Raw genomic sequence first — 7,139 nt, 5'->3', positions numbered from 1 at the left:
CTGAGCTTAAAACACAGTATGTCACTTGTATACAGATTAAAGGTTGCGATTCACATATATGCAATTGATTAGTATCTTTCAAAATTGATGTGTTGTCAGATTTGTTACTCAATAGTATTATTACTATTTATGTGAGAAAGTTGGAACATGTTTCATATAAATCACACTTAGAGCAGAACCAAGAGCCTGCAACATATGCTTTTGCTGTAGGTTAACAAAATAAAGAGATGCACTTTAACTAATTAATCATTTCATTTGTGTTAACAAAGTTATATATACTTTGGGAAAATTGACAAGCACATGTAATATTTTCACAGAATATGAGAGTTTATTGTCCAATGTCTGATAATAAAGTCCATATGCTTGATTTTGTATGATATACATACAATGAACAGGGCTAAGTTGAACCATTTCATAAGTCAAATAACATTTTCCTTCAGGTTTGGATGGTCAAAATCATATCATATTGACATATTCATTCAAATTAATCAAAGACTCTCAAGATGTAATTTTGATGAGACAAAAAAAAACTTATCGAGGATCAACTTAAAGCCCTGAAGTAAGTGATTGGATGTTTTTTCATGACTTTCCATGCACACATTACATGTACATTGTACTTATTGTGTGTTTACAACAGAATAAAAACTTTAAAATGAAAATACATGTATAGCTGTTTTTTATTACTCACAGGTGACATACAATGTAACAAGCTTGAGTGGTGATATACAAACTGTATTATAATTCAATGTTAACTCTGATAAAAATGAACTGGTTATTTGATTTAAAAACTCATTCTTCTGGTGTGAGGGGCTGGTCGGCGATTTTTTTTTACAATAAATGAGTCAAAATGCGTTCTCTGGCCTTCCAAAAGTTATACCACGGCAGTATGATGGTCGAGTTCTGCAACCACTGAAATCTCGGGGAAGCCCCGCGTAAATTTAGCACAGATCTATTTATATATGTCATGTGGTTATTTCGAAAGCGAGGCAGTGAAGATATCAACAATAGCACGCCGTCTATCAGCCATTTCGGACTCAACTAGCGGACAAGACAGCAATACTATACGTAAATAATTGTTTTCAAAGGTCTTGTATGATACAAGTGTAGTATTCCTACCGATATTTTATTGTTATATATAACGGTATTGATGATAATGTCAATAAACGTGGAAATCACTGCAAATCGCCGTCCAACGCAGCGATGGGGCCCCATGAGGGGTAATCTAAATCCCGTCATCAATGTCATCGTTTCATGTATAAAGTTGTATTTACTATTTTAAAGCAACAGAAGCAAATCGTTAATGAAAACACAACAAGTGTTTGCCTGGGACTGTTGGGAATACTGATTAAATAATTAAAACGGCCCAAAGACGTATCTAGACCAAACTTGAAGGGAAGAAAACGTTTCAACTTCAAGTAAACAGGCATATTGACCCTGTGTCATTGAAACTTTGATAAATAGGCCTATCAATTGATTATAGACGTGTTTGTTAGGCACAACATCATTTTTTAGATCCAGTTTTAATCTATTCTACATTTACTGTGATATAAAGAAAGCAGAATGTTTGAATGTACACAAGTAACATATTCTAATTGCCCTACAATATTTAATTATGCAATCATATAAACCACATAATTATATCATATCGTCTAGTCACCAGTTTCCGCGCGTTATATATTTCTGCGCAGCCATTTTATCAAGCTATATCTCGTAACTACGTGACCTGCTGGACACAACACAAGGATATTTCAGACGTTTCGCTATCGTCTGTAAACTGACTCAAAAGTTACCGGAAGTTCGTCCGGAAAACATGAGAAAAAAATCACTATTTAAAAAAAACACGCATAAATATGCAGTTTTGCTTAATGCACTTTTGATCTTGCTCGAAATGAATCCATACCTGAAAAAACGGTGATATTTTTCATTCATGAACCGTTCTTTTTTTTGTAGTCTGACAAACGTACGAAAACGTCGTATGCAAATGAGGCCACATCTCCTCGCCGATTTTTGTCCACTTCCGAAGAGCCAATGAGACATTCTTATATCGATAAAAAATGTTTTCAATAAAAAGTAAACCTTGTAATGCAATGAACTTCCAATTTTGACCAATTTTAAACAGAACAAAAATGAGAAATAACTTACCATCAACCAAAACCGATATAAAACTGCAGAACAAAATGATAACAGATTCTATATTATAACTAAATAAATATAATTAATAAATTTATAAAATTACATGAATTCGTTCAATTTGACATCTTGAAAAATCGATTAAAAATGTGAAATTTAAAAAAAGTTGTTTTGATAATTAATTTGACAATCAAAGATATTTTTTATTCCAAACGAAGTTTTTGTTCTTTCAGGTCGCTGTAAAGAATTTCCTTTTAGTGTATTCGAGTTATCTTTCTTTGAACACTAAATCAAAGTAGACACACGGAAACATATGACGGCTACTTCCGACGGGAGAAATTTGCTAAAAAATTGTTTGTTCTAAATTTTTTTTTAAATAGTTTTATGTTGCAATTTTTTTGTTTCCTTTAGTAGATTGTATACATGTTTATGACAGTCTTCCGTAATCTCAACAGTTTTCTGCCGATATGAGCACTTAAAACCGGTAACCCGAGGATATATAAGCGAAGCTTTTGTTGATCTCCGATATTTACTGATTTAGAATGAGATAATTTTAATACTGCTTTCAGAATGAGGCAGGATACAATATATTTAAAGTCAGCTAGTCGAGGGATAACAATAAAACATAAACTCTAATGAGATTAAGATCGACATAACAATAGGGGAGATCGGGGCAAATTCGGCCCATTTGTATTAAAGTCCGTTTTGGGAAGTATGGAAACACGTCCGTTTTTGAACATTATTTATTTTTCCCTGTCGGATGATCGGATGACCGAACGAGCCCCGCAATGGATAAGTTCGGACAGGCATTCGGGTAAGTTCGGCCCAATTGGAATCAGCATAATTATGACGTTAAAAAGCCTGCAACGTCAGATTTTATCGTCAATTTTACGACTTTTTATGTGTTACATGGGCCGAACTTGCCATGGTATCATTGGCCGAAACTGTCCGGGACCAAATTGATATTTCAATAAATTCTTACAGAACAGTCATATGATAGTGAGTGCTTGGCTTTGCTTTTATGTACCTGTTTATCACTTGAAGCTGTCAGTGTGTTACACGTTTGACCGTAAAAAATAGCAATTCCGTTTACAGAAAGTTCGCATAACCAGAAGCGAAATCATGATTTTGTTTCTACCCTCTCAAGAGTAATTTTCTCCTGTTTAGTAATTTTACATTTGAGTTTTCCTCGCCATTTTTTCGTGTTAATGCCCAACCAACTAAACTGCTAAGATCCTTAAAGTTGTAAATATTAGCTCAAAAACAAAAATATCAGGGGTGGCCAAACTTGCCCCGGTCTCCCGTATGTAGTTTTTTTTATCGTTGATGATTCTTAAAAATGACTTCACAATATAATTTTTGCATCAATGACGCAATTTTAAAAGCTTAAGTAGATGATGGGTCGGGTGGCGCAGTGGATAGCGCGCTCGTCTTCCACCGAGATGACTGGATTCAATCCCGGTTACCTGCCCGACCACAGGGGTTTTCTCCGGATACTCCGGCTTTCTCCCACACTGAGAATAAAACCCTTTGCGTGATTGAAATAAGGTGGGGAAAAACCGTTTGATAATTTATATAGAAAAGGGCATATTACATATTTGACGATAAGTCTATAAAAGTAAATGTATGGAGATGTTAGTTAAAATAATGAAATTAAAAAAGAAAACATTGTAATACTTTGATATATTTACATTCTGTATGCTTAGACCCATTGACAAAAATTACATTCATAAATGCATAACACAGGTGTTCATAGAATCTCAGCACGTGGGAACTGATAGTAACCTGATCACACTGCGTAGTAATACACTACAAAAACTACTCACTCGGAACGACCGACCTAGATGCTTAATTCTTACATCTTAAAATATTATTGAACTGTGCTTTGTGAAATATCCACGTATTCACGTGTCCTGTGCTACAAATAAACATTGAATATGGAACTACATTTTGTTGTGTTATTGTTGTTGACGGTTGCTAAGATCTCTCACGATAGTGTCACATTTCCCCGCGAAAAAACACTGTTCTCGCCACTGCGTTGCACCCGTGTATAAGCAGGAACAAACCCTGTTTATTTGTTTTATTCGTTGTTATATCGATCCACTGAAAGGATTCGTCAATGTAAATATAAGGAATGATATTTATTTTTTCAACATTTATGAGGTCATAACAACAATGGGTTTTTGGACATATTTTACATGAATCGCGTTAAAAATCATTCCTTAAGTAACTGAGATTATCGTTATATCGATATTTATAATTCCTGTTCCATCCTAAAACACCGGATTGAATTTAAAATTGTGTAACTGTCACTGAGTTTGACAGGTAAAAATGCCAAATACAATGAAAGTTTCTGTCTCTAACTAGTTATAAATCGACATGCGTTGTGAAAAAGTAATACGTTGCTGAAATAGGGCGCCTGTCTGGACAAATTATTTTTGTTTTCGACATATATGAATTATCCATTGTTTCTTTTATGAGTGGTGATGCATGCATAAATTATGTAAAGACTATAACCAAACTTTCAAAAATGTTAATTATTTCGTTCATATTCTCAACAAATGGAAATCAAAAGCAGATGAAATTTTAGAAGATGAAAAATAAATGTACACGTTGACCTATTGGTTTAATGCGGCTCTTTTTGAAAATATCTCCCGGTAGAAATATTAACAGAACCTGGTTAATGACAAAATAGGATCTTCAGAAAACATCAGCGTTTTTATTTTTTGTGCCTGTGGCAAAAACTGAAATTAAAAAGTCATGAAGCACCGACAAAGAGATAAATGCAATGGCCATCAGTTCCAAGATTTTCCGGATATTTGTCATCCTTCCGGAAATAACCGATGAAGGCCGATGGAGTGTGACGTGTTTGTGACGTCACAGTATGATAATCTCTGAACGACGTTTCATGTCTGCTAGTATCAAAATTTATGTGATAGATTTTTTCATTTAGAATGTATATTAGTTTTTATCTAAATAAACAAGTAATAAAAAATTGGTATTGTTTTCACTATATGAAGATGTTCATGTATGGGTTGAAACACAATTGTCTTTGCTTCAAGGATACACTTCCGGTTTCCCCACTGGACGTCTACTTCCGAACGAACATTTTTAAAGGCAATGTGTAGAAAGAGGAATCAACTCTGTTTACACACGCATGTGTTACCATTAAAGAGCTTCGCTTGGGCGCCATTGGCGCCCGAGAGCTAAGCTCGTATAAAAAAATGATTGCATACATATTCTGTGATTTGAAAAAATCCCTCAGTTATCAAAAAGGCGAATACAAATTAATACTTTTCAGTTCTTCAGAAGAAGTTGTTTTAAGTGTTTGACACATTTGACCCATGTGACCTTGAAAGGAGGTCAATGTCATTTACATTCTCAAACTTTGTCGGGCTCTATCTAAGTAAGCACCCAGCCAAATATTGAGATTCTATACCTTTAAGTTCTTCAGAAGAAGTCGTTTGACATGTTTGACACGTTTGACACCTGTGACTTAATGTAGGTCAAGGTCATTTTCATTCTCAAACTTTGTTTGGCTTCTGCCAACGAAGTTTTCAGTTAAATATCATATATAACTCTAGGCCTGGTTGTTTTTAGAAGAAGATGTTTAAAGGAATAGTTGACGGACGACGATGGACGGACGGATGACGGATGTCGCGCCATGACATTTGCTCACTTGCCTTTCGGGAAAATCGAATCATATGGTTTTCTTGCTGTTGTAAACGTGACCAGCGTGTTTTTTGTGCCCAATTACCTGTTTGTGTTTATCTTCCAGATTCAAATATTGGCCTCATTATCGTCCGTGTGTCCGATTGTGTTTCAAACACATTAAATTACCCCCGTTAAAGTTGTGTGATGTCTTTAGGTTCTCTCCTAGACGTCAAATGAAAGAAATGGCTCCATATCTAAGTAAACGACACCTCATTTGTGCCAAATTGTATGTGTTTCTGCTTAGTTAAAAATATATCCTAGTTAATACATGTGTGTCCAGTTGTATGTTTAGTTTAAACATATTTTATTGCCAAGCAAATGGATTGGGCACAAGTTATCAAACTTATATTAAGCCCTTTCCTAGCAAATTACAAGCATATATTTACAATAGTACAACAAGATGGCAGAATTAATTTAAATATATACGCTATTTCATTTTTAAATGCTTTAATTTATAAATTGAAATTATGAGAGAGAGACAGAGAGAGAAAAGGGGGGAGGGGGAAGAGACAGTTGTGTGTGGTTTCCAAGTTCAAATATCGTCCAAAAGGCCACCCGTGTTTCCTATTGTATGTGTTTACACCAGGTCAAATCAATGTCCCCCAACGCGTCACCTGTGTGCCCAATTTTATGTACTTTTAAATGTCAGACATGTGTCTAATCGTGTTTCTACGTATACCTGCTGCCGTAAATGTCGACCACGTGTCAAATTGCAAAATATTTCAATGCCAATAGTCTGAGATAACTCTCCTTGAAATGTTTTTGATCGAGCGGGGATAGTCAGAACGTCCTCCATAGGGTCACTTTAAAAACAATGGGTTTGGTGCATACTTCAGTTTTGTTTTCCTGCATACCGGAGCGTGTATACATACTTTCCATACATTGATGGAAAGGGTATTGATACCTCTGCCAATGCACCAATGAAAACGTCAATATTGCCGATTTCAAACCTTTTAGAAACAGCTTTTCACAATAGGGTAGGTTTTGTCAACCATTTTCGCAAAAAGAAAGGTTTGTCACGTGACTGAAAGAGATTAGCCAAACGAAGAAAAAAAGTAGGTCTTGTTCTTTTTCACTCGATGTTACATAATGCACTGGAACCTATAACGGACATTGATAATGTTATAAACATTTAACGGATACTCAAAAAAAGATTATTAAAATAAGAAAATAAATATTGTAGCAACATATTATTTATGAATATTTTGGGAAACCCTTTATTTTGTGAGATTTCGCAATATCTTGTACCAACGAAAACCAAAACTTGTTGACGAAAAACCCTTGTTGCTGAAATC

The sequence above is a fragment of the Mizuhopecten yessoensis genome, unplaced genomic scaffold (genome assembly GCF_002113885.1).
Source record: "Mizuhopecten yessoensis strain PY_sf001 unplaced genomic scaffold, ASM211388v2 scaffold9847, whole genome shotgun sequence".
Taxonomy (NCBI): Eukaryota; Metazoa; Mollusca; class Bivalvia; order Pectinida; family Pectinidae; genus Mizuhopecten; species Mizuhopecten yessoensis.
This window is presented reverse-complemented; position numbering follows the sequence as displayed.